The sequence below is a fragment of the Heteronotia binoei genome, chromosome 8 (assembly GCF_032191835.1).
Source record: "Heteronotia binoei isolate CCM8104 ecotype False Entrance Well chromosome 8, APGP_CSIRO_Hbin_v1, whole genome shotgun sequence".
NCBI classification, from domain to species: Eukaryota; Metazoa; Chordata; class Lepidosauria; order Squamata; family Gekkonidae; genus Heteronotia; species Heteronotia binoei.
In genome coordinates this window covers 15,167,384-15,181,715 of record NC_083230.1, presented here as the reverse complement: position 1 = coordinate 15,181,715, position 14,332 = coordinate 15,167,384, and positions in this window count along the sequence as shown.

Sequence of the window (14,332 nt, the reverse complement as noted above, 5' to 3'; positions counted from 1 at the left end):
GGTCATCTGTGCATTCACATCCATGGGATGAAGCTTCAGCGCTGATTCCCGATTGGTAGTACCCAAGACCGGGATTTTAACGCACCAACATCCTGTGAGCATGCGCAAAGCCTCCACCACGCATGCTCCTGGGACGGCGCAGAGATCCCGCCAGTTCCTTCTGACCGCAGCCAGTCACAAGAATGACCAACAGCAGAGGGGAAGGAGGGCGGGTGATGTGAATGCACAGATGACCACTCGAAGATCATCAGTTACAAGTAAGCAACCTGTTTATCTTCTTCGTGGTCTCTGTGCTTCACACCCATGGGAAATTAGCAAGCCAGGCTTATCTGGAGGCGGGAGCTGATGGTCATGCTGAATGAACTGACTAAAGGACCAGGTTGCCCAGCTGCGCTTTATGATGCCTCCTGACGTCAAGGGCGTAATGTCTCATGAAAGAATAAGGGAACGCCCATGTAGCTGCCTTATAGATGTCAGCTAAGGAAGCACCCTTGAGGAATGCAGTGGAAGTAGTTAGTTACCATAGACCTTTATTGGCATTGATATAAGGGTACAGTATACTTTAAAACCAACAATAACACTATAGAATATAATAAAACCTTAAAAAAAAACCATCAAAAGTTAAATGACATAAAATAGCTGTTGGCTATGCATGAGTAAAAGCCTCTCTGATTTGGATCGCAACCTGTAAAAGCAAGCAACGTGAGTAATGACAAAATTGTGTTTCCCGGGGAGTAAAAAGCGAACCTTGGCATTGACAGAGAGGCCTTGATGGTCAAAGAGCAGAGCATCTAGGTATCTTGCTCGTGGACTGCTATAGAAAGGGCAGTCCAGAAGAACATGAGAGACCGTTTCGATGACTCCTTGGCTACAAGGGCATCGTCTAAGATTGCGGGGGATTCTGTGGTATCTTCCGGAGAGGATGGCCGATGGTAGTGCATTAAATTTGGCCAGCATGAATGCTCTTCTTTGGTGAGGATCAGTTAAAAAAAGGAAATAGGGAGCTAAAAACCCAGGAGTCTGGGTTAAACCCAGATAGCTTGGGGAGGAAGTTTTCCGAGCTGCCTCAGTTAGACGTTGCAACTGGATATCTAGTAGTCTGTGTTTGATGGATTGAAATACCGCAGGAGCAGAGGATAGATAAAATGCATCCAAGGAAATTCCTATGGATGTAATTTTCTTTTGGATCAGGGTCAACCATTTGGATGCATGATGGTCCATCAGCATCAAAAAGGTGAAAGAATTCTGATCAGAGTTAAATAAAAGGCGCAGCCAAAACTTAAAGGTCAAAAGCCAGGCGCGAGTTTCCAGCAGCAACAGTCCAGTTTCCATGCAAATTGCAGCATAAGGAACACAATTGGGTAATCCCAGTATTTTCCTTAAAAAAAAAAGATTGTAGGCCTTCAGTAGTGTAATCAAAGGCGCTGATCCATATGGGAGCACCATATAGGAGTTGGGGGCTAGATTTCACATTGAAAGCTCTTAGGGCCATAGGGACATATCGGTTCCCTTTCAGATAAAAAAAAACGGGCATTAGCCAAGGCACTAGTTCTTGCCACTGATAGAGCGCACTTGCGATGGGTTGCCCAGCTCCCATTGTAGGAAAAATTAATCCCCAGATATTTGGTAGTTTTGACCTGTTCAATAGGGTTTCCCTGAACTGACCATGATTGTTGCTTCCAAGATTTAGAGAAAACTAAAATCTTTGTTTTCCCATAATTCAGGGATAACTCGTTGTCATTGAGATAGGTCATGACTTGGTATAATAGACGCCTCAATCCAATTTGGGAACATGACAGTAAGATGGCATCATCCGCATATAAAAGGATGGGAATGTGACGGTGAGCAATTTTAGGGGCATGCCCATTGATTGCATATAAAACAGGGGCAAGATCATTTAAAAAAAGATTTAAAAGTGCTGGGGCAAGGATACAGCCCTGTTTCACACCCTTGCAAATTGGAATTTCCGAAGTTAGATTTCCCTGGAGGTTGTACTTGACAGGTGGTGCGTTTATACAGTTTTTTAATCAAGGTAAGCAATCTGGGATCCATGTTCATCCTGGCCAACTTAACCCAAAGCAACTCTCTGGGAACTGAGTCAAACGCCGCCTTGAGGTCTAAAAAGGCAGCGAATAGTTTGTTGCCAGATTTCCCACTGTATTTAGAAGCTAGGTGTGATAAAACGACACAGTGGTCAAGGGTGGATTTACCATGGCGAAACCCTATTTGTTCTGGGCCTAGGATGTTGTTTGTTGTCAGCCAGCTTTCTAATGTTACTAGGAGGTGTTTGGCATAAAGCTTGCCGACAACTGATAGGAGGCTAATCGGCCGATAGTTCTCAGGTAATGAAGGATTGCCCTTTTTATGAATAGGGACAATGATTGCATTGGTCCATGTCCTGGGCATTATTCCAGTGCTATTTATCATAGTAAACAGGGCAGCCAGGGGTGGTTCCATTTGAGAGAGTTAAGATGGGAAAGGTAAAATCCTCAGGGTTAAAAAAAAATAAAAAGAGGCTTATCATAAAGTTATCATTACAGAGCCGTAGAGCCGCACGTCTGCCTCCCTCCGATGCTCGACCGGAAGCAGTGAAAGTAGCCAGTGCCCTAGTAGAATGGGCATGGACGGGACCTGGCAGAGGTCGCTTCACCAGCAAGTAGCACAGTTTAATGGCTTCCGAGATCCATTTAGAAAGTCTCTGAGCCAAAATCTTATGGCCCGAATTAGGGGGCGCATAAGAAACAAACGAGGGTCCTTGCGAAAGCCCTTTGTGCAATGCATATAAAAAAGTAAAGTTCGCTTAACATCCAGCGAGTGCAGCCTCCACTCCTCAGCCGAGGAGGGCACGGGATAGAACGTCGGTAGTGTGACCTCTAAGTTCAGATGGAAACTTGACACTACCTTAGGAAGGAAAGCAACATCTGGTGCCAAAGACACCCCGTCAACATGGAAGGTGATGTAAGGAGAGTCAAAGTGCAAAGCCACCAGTTCACCCGCTCATCTAGCTGAGGTGACAGCAACCGAGAGCAGTCTTCCATGATAACAGAAGCAACGGGCAGGTGGCTAAAGGTTCAAACCGTTTCCCTGTAAACCTGTCCAATACCAATGGATGGGCCCAGGAAGAGAGAGGCACTCTCGAAGGTGGGTACAACCGAAGCAAGCCCTGCAGGAAATGTTTAGTGTGCCCATGTGTGAACACAGACTTCCCTTCTACCGGGGCATGGTGCACTGAGATCGCGGCCAAATAAACCCTAATAGAAGAGTGGTTAAGGCCAGCATCCACCAGGGATAAAAGAAACTCAAAAACCAGTTCAAGTTCAGCACTCTGGGCTGGCACACCCCGCTCTCTGACAAAATTAGAAAACCTCAACCACTTGCTGCTGTAAGAGTGGCGGGTCGAAAGCTTCCTACTATTCAGCAGGACGTGTCTGATTCTGCCGAAAAATGCTGGAATCTGATCCTCCAAGCAGTCAACTTCAGATGAGGGACATTGTGATGAAACAGGACCCCCCCCCCCCCCCCGTGAGCTAGTAGGCAGTCTGGTTCTGGAGGAAGCATGTGATACTGATCCCCCCACAAAGCCAGGAGGATCAGAAACCAGTTTTGCCTGGACCAGGGAGCGATCAATATGCACTCCGATTTCTCCCGCATCAGCTTGTGGAGTACTCTGGTGAGGAGAGGCAATGGGGGAAAAAGATAAAGGAACTTGCTCCCCCACGGAAACAGGAGGCTGTCCCCCAGGGACCCTGGCCCTTTTCCCCCTCTGGAGCAATAGTAGGGGCACTTGCGATTCTGCACTGTCGTGAAAGCGTCTATCTCTGGGTGTCCCCAATGCTCGAATATGGGAGTCAGAAACCGCCAGTTCATCTCCCACTCATGAGGGGTCGCTGCCCCTCTGCTCAGAGAGTCCGCCCTCACATTGAGCTCTCCTGGCAAATACATGGCCACCACAAAGATGCTTGCTCAAATGTAGTCTTCCAACAGGCTCACTGCTAAAGTGCACAGCTTCCTCGAAACCATGCCCCTCTGCCTGTTGACATAGGCCATAGCAGTAGTATTGTCCGTCAGAACAGCTTCAGTCTTGTTGTCCAAAAGGGGCCTGAACAAAGTGAGGGCTAATCTGATAGCAGTTAGCTCCAGGTAATTGATGTGGTGCTGTGCAAAGGAGCGGGTCCACGGACCACCGACGTCCATCTCACCCAAATGGGCTCCCCATCCCCATAGAAAGGCGTCTGTCAGTATCGTCTCCGAGGGGGGCAGTAGTTGGAATGGAGCTTCTTGGCAGAGGTTGGCTCTCACCTTCCACCAGTCCAGGGAGCAGAGAACCAAAGCAGGAATGGGCAAGGACCTCCACTGAGAGTCCAGCAACGAATCAAAATACTTTAGGAACCACAGCTGTAGTGTCCTCATGCGTAACTTCGCGAAGCGAAGAACATTCGAAGTGGCTGCCATTAACCCCAAGAGACGCTGGATCTGCAGCAATGTCCCTCTCTTTTGGAGTTGCAGATGAGAGACCAGAGCAATAATGTCCAATGCTCTGACCTCTGGAAGGATGGCTAAGTGGCATGTGGTGTCCAGGATCGCACCGATGAACCTCACTCTTCTTGAAGGCATCAGGTGTGATTTCTGGGTATTCACCTGGAGACTCAAGTCCTGAAGTAGACTGAGGATCAGTTTGAGATGGATGAGAAGCTGAGGCTTGGAACTGGCCATGACCAACCAATCGTCTATATAAGACGATTACACCCTGCAGGTGCAGATGGGCTGCTACAACCACCATCGTCTTTGTAAAAACTCTGGGTGCTGTAGAGAGTCTGAATGGGAGGGCCTTGTATTGGTAATGGTCTGTTCCTATAGCAAACCTGAGAAATGTCCTATGACTTGGCCGGATGCCGATGTGGAAATAGGCATCCTTCAAATCCAACGTGGCCATCCAGTCCCCTTCCTTGATCAGTGGCAGGATGTTCTACAACATGAGCATCTGAAATTTTTGATAGGATATGAAGACGTTCAAGTCCATGATTGGGCGGAGCCCACCGTCCTTTTTGGGGACAGCAAAGTACATCGAATAGAACCCCTGCCCCCTGAGAGGAGGTGGAACTGGTTCTATTGCCTGTTTGGCCAAGAGGTTCTGAACTTCTTCCAACAGGACCGGTGTATGGTGAGTAATTACTAATTTTTAACACGGGGGAAGCTGAACAAATTCTATCATGTAGCCCTCCTAAGACCCATTTGTTGGTGGTAATAAGCCTCCATGCTGGTAGAAAACTGCGGAGGCATGTAGGGTCAGAGGAGGGGAGGGAAGGGTGGATGGTACGAAGGCCGAAGTCAAAGACCCTGCTTAGGGTTTCAAGAGGCCTTAGATTTAGCTGAGTGTGCGGGTGGCGAAGAAAATTTTGTTTTGCCCCCTAAATAAAGGCTCTTGTTGTCCTGTTGCAGAGTGCGAGGTTTCCATGACCTATTCGGTGACTTGGAAGGATATGGCTTCTTAGACCATTGTCTAGGATTTGGGCGAGGTGATTTGGGCGAGATGTAGATGGAACTCCAAGATTTCTAGATGTCTTGATGTTCTTGTCCATCTCTTGGAGGATGGAGTCTGTGGTAGAACTAAAAAGTCCTTCCTCCTCAAATGGAAGATCCTCAACCCACGATCTTGGGTCCAAGTGCAGTGCTGTAGATAGAAGCCAGGAGTGACGTCTCAAGGTTACTGCTGATGTCAAAGTTTTAGCTGCAGTATCAACCATATGTTTGGACAAAACAGTATCGACCATATGTTTGGACAAAAGCAATCCCTCCTTCTGTAGCTTCCTTGCAGAGGCTTATTTCTCATCCGGCAGGGAGGCCAGAAGTGGTGCAAGCTGCTCCCATAAGGAGTAATGGTACCTGGCCATGCATGCTGAGTAGTTGGAGATCTTTATGCCTAAGGCACCTACGGAATAGAAGCGCCTGCCAAAATTGTCCAGTCTCTTACCCTCCTTGTTGAGAGGTGTAGAATGAGTTTTCTTGGCCTTGGATGAAGATGCGATGACAGTTGGGGCGAGGATGACAGAATAAATACTCAGCCCCTTGCTCCTGAACTCTATACATGTGATCCAATCTCCTAGAGGAGATAGGGGTTGAAACCGGCTTTGCCCATGGTTCTTTAATAGCCTGCTGTATAACCTTGGTCAAAGGTAGGGCTATGGGTGTAGATGTGTCTCTCTGGATAATATCAAACACCGTGTCATCTCTCACAGGCTAGGGCTGAACCACAGATAACGAGAGAGCTTGGGTCAGTCTTTTGATAAGCTCCCCATAGGACTTTAAGTCCTCTGAAGGAGCGATGGGAAGATCCTCTGCTGTTCGTTGCTCCAGAGATTGCTCTGAACGATGTTCATCGTCTGACTCCAGTGCCGATGAGGAAGAAGAGTCACTACTCTCCAAGCTTTTGGGCAAATGTGGCACTTCTGGGGTGTGTTCTGGCGTGCGAAGCTGGGAAGCGCTGGCCTTCAGTCGCGATTCCGGCATCGAGGTCGAGGGTTTGCTCGGGGCCGAACGATACGACACCCTGGAGCGATGGGAAGCCTCCGATCATTGGTCCCAGTCGGGGTTCTGCGGGGGATACCAAGGGTACGGTGCCTGTTATGAAGGGGTACAACCATGGCCGTGGGTTCCAGTTTGGTAGCGGAGTCGGGCGACGAAAGGAATCAGGCTGCTCCCGCTCGTCGCTTGTCGGGTTCAGCGACCGGTGTCGATGTGTCTCTCAATCACGGGGTGTCGACCTCCACTGGTGAAGTGGAGTCCGTGCCTCCATGTGATGTAGCCTTCAACGAGATTGATCATTGTGTTAGATTGATCTTGGGTTCGGAGCCAGAAAAGGAAACCGGCTGCACGTTGCTCGGTCCCGAGGGGCTTTTTGATCATGCTGGTGAGGCCAGGATTCGTTTTGGTGGTATTGGCTGCACGATCGTCAGGTCCAAGCACCTCTTCGGCGGCAGAGATGGAGTGCGTTGGTCTACATGCTTGTGCTTCTCCTTCTGCTTTTTCGGCTCCTGCGAGGAGCGCTCCGTTTCTCCCTTAGCCTTCTTGGTTGGAGTGAAAGAATCGGAAGCCGACACCGAGCACTGGGGGGGAGGGGGGGTTTGGCGGTGCGAAAAGGTTGGCTCGTCATCAACGGCGATGTCGGTATCGAAGTCGAGGCGGTAATCGTTGTCGACATTGAAGCTGCCATTTGTGGGGTCAGGACCAACTTAAGTAGGGCTGCCGAAAGTCTGGCCGCTCTGTTCTTCCTGGTCTGCCTCGAAAACTTAAGAGCAGTGGTGGCAGGACTCTACCCTATGTCCTTCTTCCAGACACAGTAGGCAAAGAGAATGTCCGTCCGGAGGAGGAATTTTACTCCCGCACTGATGGCAGCGCTTGAAAAATCCCCAGCGCTTTTCCATAGACAAAACAGGGGAAAGGGGGGGGGAACCCCGAAGGGTTGGAAAAACCAACTATCTATTAATTATTATTATTATTAACAACAACAACTAGAACTGTAACTAGAACTAAGAATACCCGGTAAGGGCAAGAAAGATAAATACCGACTGGAGAAGTGGAAACGTGACTGTTCGACTCGGCAGTCAAAAAGGAACTGGCGGGATCTCCGCGCCGTCCTGGGAGCATGCATGGTGGGGGCTTTGCGCATGCTCACAGGATATTGGTGCGTTAAAATCCCGGTCTTGGGTACTACTGATCGGGGATCGGCGCTGAAGCTTCATCCCATGGGTGTGAAGCACAGAGACCACGAAGAAGATCTACTGATTTACAGACCAGGAAAAAACATAGAGTTGGAACAGTCCACAAGGGTCATACAGTCCAACCTCTTCACCATGCAGGAAATTCACAACTACCCAGGGCTTTTTTTTTGTAGCAAGAACTCCTTTGCATATTAGGCTACACCCTCTGATGTAGCCAATCCTCTAAGAGCTTACAGTAGGCCCTATAAGAAGAGCCCTGTAAGTTCTTGGAGGATTGGCTACATCAAAGGGGTGTAGCCTAATCTGCAAAGGAGTTCCTGCTACAAAGAAAGCCCTGCAACTGCCTTCCCCCACACCCCCAGTGACCCCTGTTCTATGCCCAGAGGAAGGCAAAAGCCCTCCAGGATCCTGGGCCAATTTGACCTGGAGAAAAATTTCTTCCTGACCCCAAGGAGGTGAACAGCATTATCCTGGGCATGTAAGAAAGGGCCACAAGAGCTGAACACTGAATCGTCCCTTCCTGCTCTTCCACTCATGATTTGCCTAAGTTCCCAGAATCAGTACTGCTGTCAGATGGCCATCTACTTTAAAAACTACTTTAAAAACTCCCAAGGAAGCCTGCTCCAATGAGGAACTGCTCTGTCAGGAAGTTCTTCTTAATGTTTAGCTGATTTCATTTTGACCCATTGGTTCTGGTCTGACCTTCGGAGGCAACAGAAAACTACTCCACTCCATCCTCTATATGGCAGCCCTTCAAATACTCGGAGATGCATATCATATCACTTCTCAGCCATCTTCTCTCCAAGGTAAACATGCTCAGCTCCTTCATCCTTTTCTCATAGGACTGGGTCTCCAGACCGCTTGCCTTCTTCAATGTCCCCCTCTGGACACATTCCAGCTTGTCAACATCCTTCTCAAACTGTGGTGCCCCAAAGTGAACACAGTACTCCAACTGAGGTTTAATCAGAGCAGAGTATAAAGCTGTTTAGTTTCATTCTTGAGGTTGAGGATTCTCTGTGCTTTTATACCTCTGAGGAATGTGCACACCAACTGGTTTAGAAAGTAATGTGAGAAAATGGAAGACACTGGTTGCACACCGAGATAGAGAAATTCAGTAATGCAAAGCATGTATTGTGAAAACAAGTAAGCTTGCCTTTACTGGGTTGTGGTTTAAAAAATCTTCAAGTAAATTGTTATTGTATGAGGATTTAAAATGATTAAATACTTGACCTTTGGATACCAATGTTACTTTTCTGGATAGGGCCAGATCAACTACAAAACGGCCATGTTAGCTCATTTATTCTCAGAGCAAACCACTTCTTTTACAAGGTAGGCCTAGAAACTACCTTGACAAATCTTTTATTTTAGCTGCTAAATCAAAAGTTTAAAAACCTGAAACAGTATGTTCAATTAGATGTTACCCACAGTCATATGGATGGTGAACATTTATTTCCAACAGTTATCGTTTTGAAGGAAATCCTGAGTTATCACAGTACACAAGGGAAACATTCATAACCACAGGTAAGTAAGGGAAAAGACAGGTTGCTTACCTGTAACTGTAGATCTTCGAGTAGTCATCTGTGCATTCACACTCATGGGATAGTGCGCCTGCACCGATCCCCGAATCAGTACCTGAAAAAGCCCGGGATTTTTTCGCGCTCGGCGCCAATGGGCATGCGCAGGCGTCCCAATGCGCATGCCCACCAGCGCCAGCGCGGGGATCCCGCCAGTTCCTTCCTGACCGCCGAAAGCCTCTTACTGGAGGGAGACCGTCAGCAGTGGGGAAGGAGGGCGGGTAGTGTGAATGCACAGATGACCACTCGAAGATCTACAGTTACAGGTAAGCAACCTGTCTATCTTCTTCGTGGTCTCTGTGCTTCACACTCATGGGAGACTAGCAAGCAAAGCATACCTGGAGGTGGGAAGACGGTCAACCTGAAGAAACAGCTTGCAGCACCGCAGCTCCCAACCGAGTCCTCTGCTGAGCATGCACGTCCAGCGCGTAGTGCTTCATGAAGGCATGCGGAGAAGACCAGGTAGCCGCCTTGCAGACGTCGGAAAGGGACACACCTTTCAGGAATGCCACCGACGTGGCCATCGCCCTTGTGGAGTGTCCACGAACAGGTCCAGGTAAAGGCTTCTTTGCCAACAAATAACAAAGTTTAATCGTCTCAGTGAGCCACTTGGAAAGCCTTTGAGACGAAATCTTGGACCCTAACTTGGGGGCAGAGTAGGAGACAAAAAGTTGGTTGTCCTTACGAAAGCCCCGTGAACGATCCAAATAAAACAAGAGGGCACGTTTAACGTCTAAGGCATGCAGCCTGCGCTCCTCATCCGAGGAAGGGCTAGGGTAAAACATGGGTAACCAAACTTCTAAGTTAAGATGAAATTGGGAAACCACCTTGGGAAGAAAAGTAACGTCTGGAGCTAGGGAGACCCCCGCTTCCCTGAAGGCAAGGTAGGGGTAATCACAGCGCATCGCCGTGAGCTCCCCTGCACGACGTGCTGAGGTGATGGCAACCAAAAATGCAGTCTTCCAGGACAAAAGTTGTAAGGAACATGTTGCCATGGGCTCAAAAGGACGACGAGTCAACCTGTCCAGAACCAGAGTCAAATCTCACAACTGTGGAGGGGATCTAGAAGGGGGATGAAGGCGGAACAGTCCCTTCATGAACCTCTTGGAGTGAGGGTGAGCGAAAACAGAATAGCCCTCTACTGAAACATGGAAAGCAGAGATAGCCGCCAAATAAACCTTGATGGAGGAGAATACCAGCCCCTCATCCACCAAGGCTAAAAGAAACTCAAAAATTGCCGAAAGCCCAACGGAGTCAGGCGACGTAGGGAAGTCAGCCACAAAGTTACTGAACTTCTTCCACTTCCTCTCGTAAGAGGCACGAGTGGAAGGCTTCCTGCAGCTTTGGAGGACTTGCTGGACCCTGGTGGAAAACCCTACTGATCGATGAACCACGCCGTCAGCTTCAGGTGAGGCACGTTGTGGTGGAGTACGTGCCCGCCCTGGGCCGACAACAGGTCCGGATCTGTCGGGAACTGATAAAATACCCCCCTCGACTGTTGGAGCAGGATCGAGAACCAGCTCTGACGGGGCCACCAAGGAGTCACCAGGATGCAACGTGGCTTCTCCTGAACTAACTTGTGGACTACCCTTGTCAGTAGAGGCAAGGGTGGGAACATGTAAAGGAACCAGCCCCCCCACTGAAGAAGGAGTCCGTCTCCCAGCGAGGCCGGATCCGCACCTCCCCTGGCACAAAACAAGGGGCACTTTTTGTTCTCCGCGAAGACATCTAGCTGTGGGTACCCCCAACGCTGGAACACCGGCTCCAGGAACCGCCATTGCAGTTCCCATTCGTGTGGGAGAGCTCCACCCCTGCTGAGAGAGTCCGCCTGAATGTTGAGGACCCCCGGCAGGTGTGTTGCCTTCAGAAAAATGTCCCACTGGAAACACTCTGTCCAGAGGTCCATCGCCAGCGAGCACAGTCTGCGGGACACTGTCCCCCCCTGTCTGTTTATATAACACAGGGCAGTGGTGTTGTCCGTAAGCAGTGCCACAGTCTTCCCTGCTAACAGAGGGCGAAAGGAGCGAAGGGCGAAGTGAACCGCCAGCAGTTCCAAGTAATTTATATGGCACCGACTCAGTTCCGGAGGCCACTGGCCCCCCACACATAGATCTTCCAGGTGAGCTCCCCACCCCCACATGGAAGCGTCGGTGGCAATAGTCACAGTAGGGGTTGGTAGATGAAAGGGAGCCCCTTGACAGATGTTGCTCTCCAATCCCCACCATTGCAGAGATTGGATAGTCCCGGGTGGGATGGAAAACCTCTTTCGGGGCGAATCTCTGAGCGGATGAAAATGGCGCAAGAACCACAGTTGCAGTCCCCTCATTCGCAGTCTTGAGAAACGTAGCACGCTTGTCGTCGCAGCCATCAGCCCCAGCATCCGCTGGAGCTGCTGAGCCGTGCCCCACTGCCGCCTTTGGAGAAGCTGTACCAGATTGATGATGTCCTTTGCTCTCTGCGAAGGAAGGAATGCTCGGTGTTGATCTGTGTCCAGCAGAGCCCCTATGAATTGAACTGTCCTTGATGGAGTCAGATGGGACTTCTCCAGGTTGACCTGCAATCCCAGGGTGCCGAGAAGACGCAGAGTGATGGCAATGTGTGTTGTCAAACTCTCCTTCGACTTCGCCACAAGAAGCCAGTCGTCGATGTATGGGAAGACAACAACTCCCTGAAGACGAAGGCGGGCAGCCACCACACTCATCAGCTTCGTGAACACCCGAGGAGCGGTAGACAGTCCAAACGGCAGGGCCCTGAACTGGAAGTGCCGAGCACCCACTGCAAACCTTAGGAAACGCCTGAACGCAGGGTGGATGCTGACATGAAAGTAGGCATCCTTGAGGTCCAGGGTCGCCATCCAGTCTCCCTGATTGATGAGGGGCAGGATAGTTTGCAGGGTAGCCATTCTGAACTTCTGGTACAGAATGAATTTGTTCAGACTCCGAAGGTCCATGATAGGCCTCAAACCCCCGTCCCGTTTGGGGACCAGGAAGTAACGGGAGTAGAAGCCTCCTGTCCTGGCCTCCGGCGGAACCACCTCTATGGCTTGTTTCTGTAGGAGATTGTTCACCTCCACCAGCAGAGGTGGGGAAGGGGGAGTGGTAACTACCACGGACTGGTTTGGGGTCTGAACAAACTCTATTTTGTAGCCCTCTTTTACAATGGACAGTGCCCACCTGTCTGTGGAGATCAACTCCCAGGCAGGCAGGAAAGGGCGTAGGCGGATGGAAGAGCCAACAGTGGGAACGATGACGCTTGCTTGCAGGAAGTCAAACCCCCTGCTTCTGAGGACGAGCCCCCTTAGACTTGTTGGAGGGCTGGGCCCCGTAACGGTTCCTGCCGTTACCAGAGAAGGAGGGTCGTTCAGGCTGTGCAGGCCGGGGACGCCATTGATCAGGGGAGAACCTTTGATAGGGCTTCTTGGTCCAGGGCTTAGGCCACAGCTTGGACCTAGAAGTTTTGGGGGTGGATTGGACGCCCAAGTTATTGGAGGTCTTGACGCTCTTATCGAACTCTTGCAGCGCCGTGTCAGTTGTGGTGCTGAAGAGCCCGTCACCCTCAAAAGGTAGGTCCTCGATAAAGGTTTTTGTATCTTGGTGGAGTGCCGTAGACCGAAGCCAGGAGTGACGCCTAATGCAGACTGCAGAGGTGATCTGTTTGGCTGAGGCTTCCACCATGTGTTTCGCTGCAGCCAGTTGTTGTCTGGCCACAGCGAGACCTTCTTTCTGCAGCTTGGTTGCAGCGGCCTTTTTGTCCTCACTTAGAGAAGAGAGGAACAGGGCAAGTTGTTCCAGCACGGCATACTGATACCTAGCCATGCAGGCTGCATAGTTAGATATTTTTATGCCGAGTGCCCCAGCTGAGTAGACCTTGCGGCCCATTCCGTCGATCTTCCTCCCTTCTTTGTCCGGTGGAGCGGAGTGAACCTTCCTGGCCTTCGAGGAGGAGGAGACTACCACCGAGTTAGGGCGTGGATGGGTGAATAAGAATTCAGCCCCCGTCTCCTGGACCCTGTACATGTGGTCCAGCCGTTTGGATGACACCGGCGTCGAAGATGGTTTGTTCCAAGGTTCCTTGACCACTTGAAGGATCACCTTGGTAACTGGTAGAGCAACCGCAGTGGACGTGTTCTTCTGCATTATGTTGAACACGTTGTCGTCCACTACGGGTTCTGGCTGGGTCACGGGTAATCGAAGGGTGGCAGTGATGCGTTTCACAAGGTCCCCATAAGACTTTAGATCCTCCGATGGCGAAATCGGAAGATCCTCAGCCGTCTGGGAGACCGGTGAAGGGTCTAAGTCCTGGACTTCACCGTCCGACTCCGATGAAGAGTCTTGATGGGTGGAATGCTCTGACAGGATCGGGGTCGACTCTCGCGGCGGCAGCTGGACCGGCAGTGGTCTACGCGGAGTTTCAACCAGAACCAACTGTCGATCCGGGGGGACCGACACCGAAGCCGACGCCTTCCTGGATCGGTGCGAGACCGTCGACATGGAAGAATATTCTGACGCTCGCTCCCAGTCCCGGTAGTCCTCCGGGTACCAATGACAGGAGTCGTACCGTGAGTAGGGCGGTTGCCACCTGCGTTGCTCCCATAGTGGTATCGGGAAGCGTTGAGGCGCATGAAACGGCTCCGGTGCCCATCTGTCCCGAGGTCTGAATGGAACCAACGGGACTATCGGTGCCGACTGTTCCACCCCCGAGGCCGATTCGCTAGCCGATCGCCGACGGGACCCAGAAGATGACGAGCGTTGGGTCAGGTCGATCTCCTGCTCTTGCTCCGATGCCGACAGACGCTGCTGACTCACAGGGCTTCGGCGCGGAGAGGCCAAGATCTTCGGCGGCTTAGAGATCGCCGACGCCGATGTACTGGCCGATGGGGAAGGAGTGCGGGGTCGCTTCCGCTTCTCCTTTGATTTCGCCTTCTTAGGAGCTCGGGTCCCCGAGTCCTCTCGGCGCTTCTTAGCGGGTGTATCCACCGAGCCCTCGCGGGAACGTTTTGTGGAGCCACACTCTTCCGGCGGATCGGTCGGAGTCAGTATC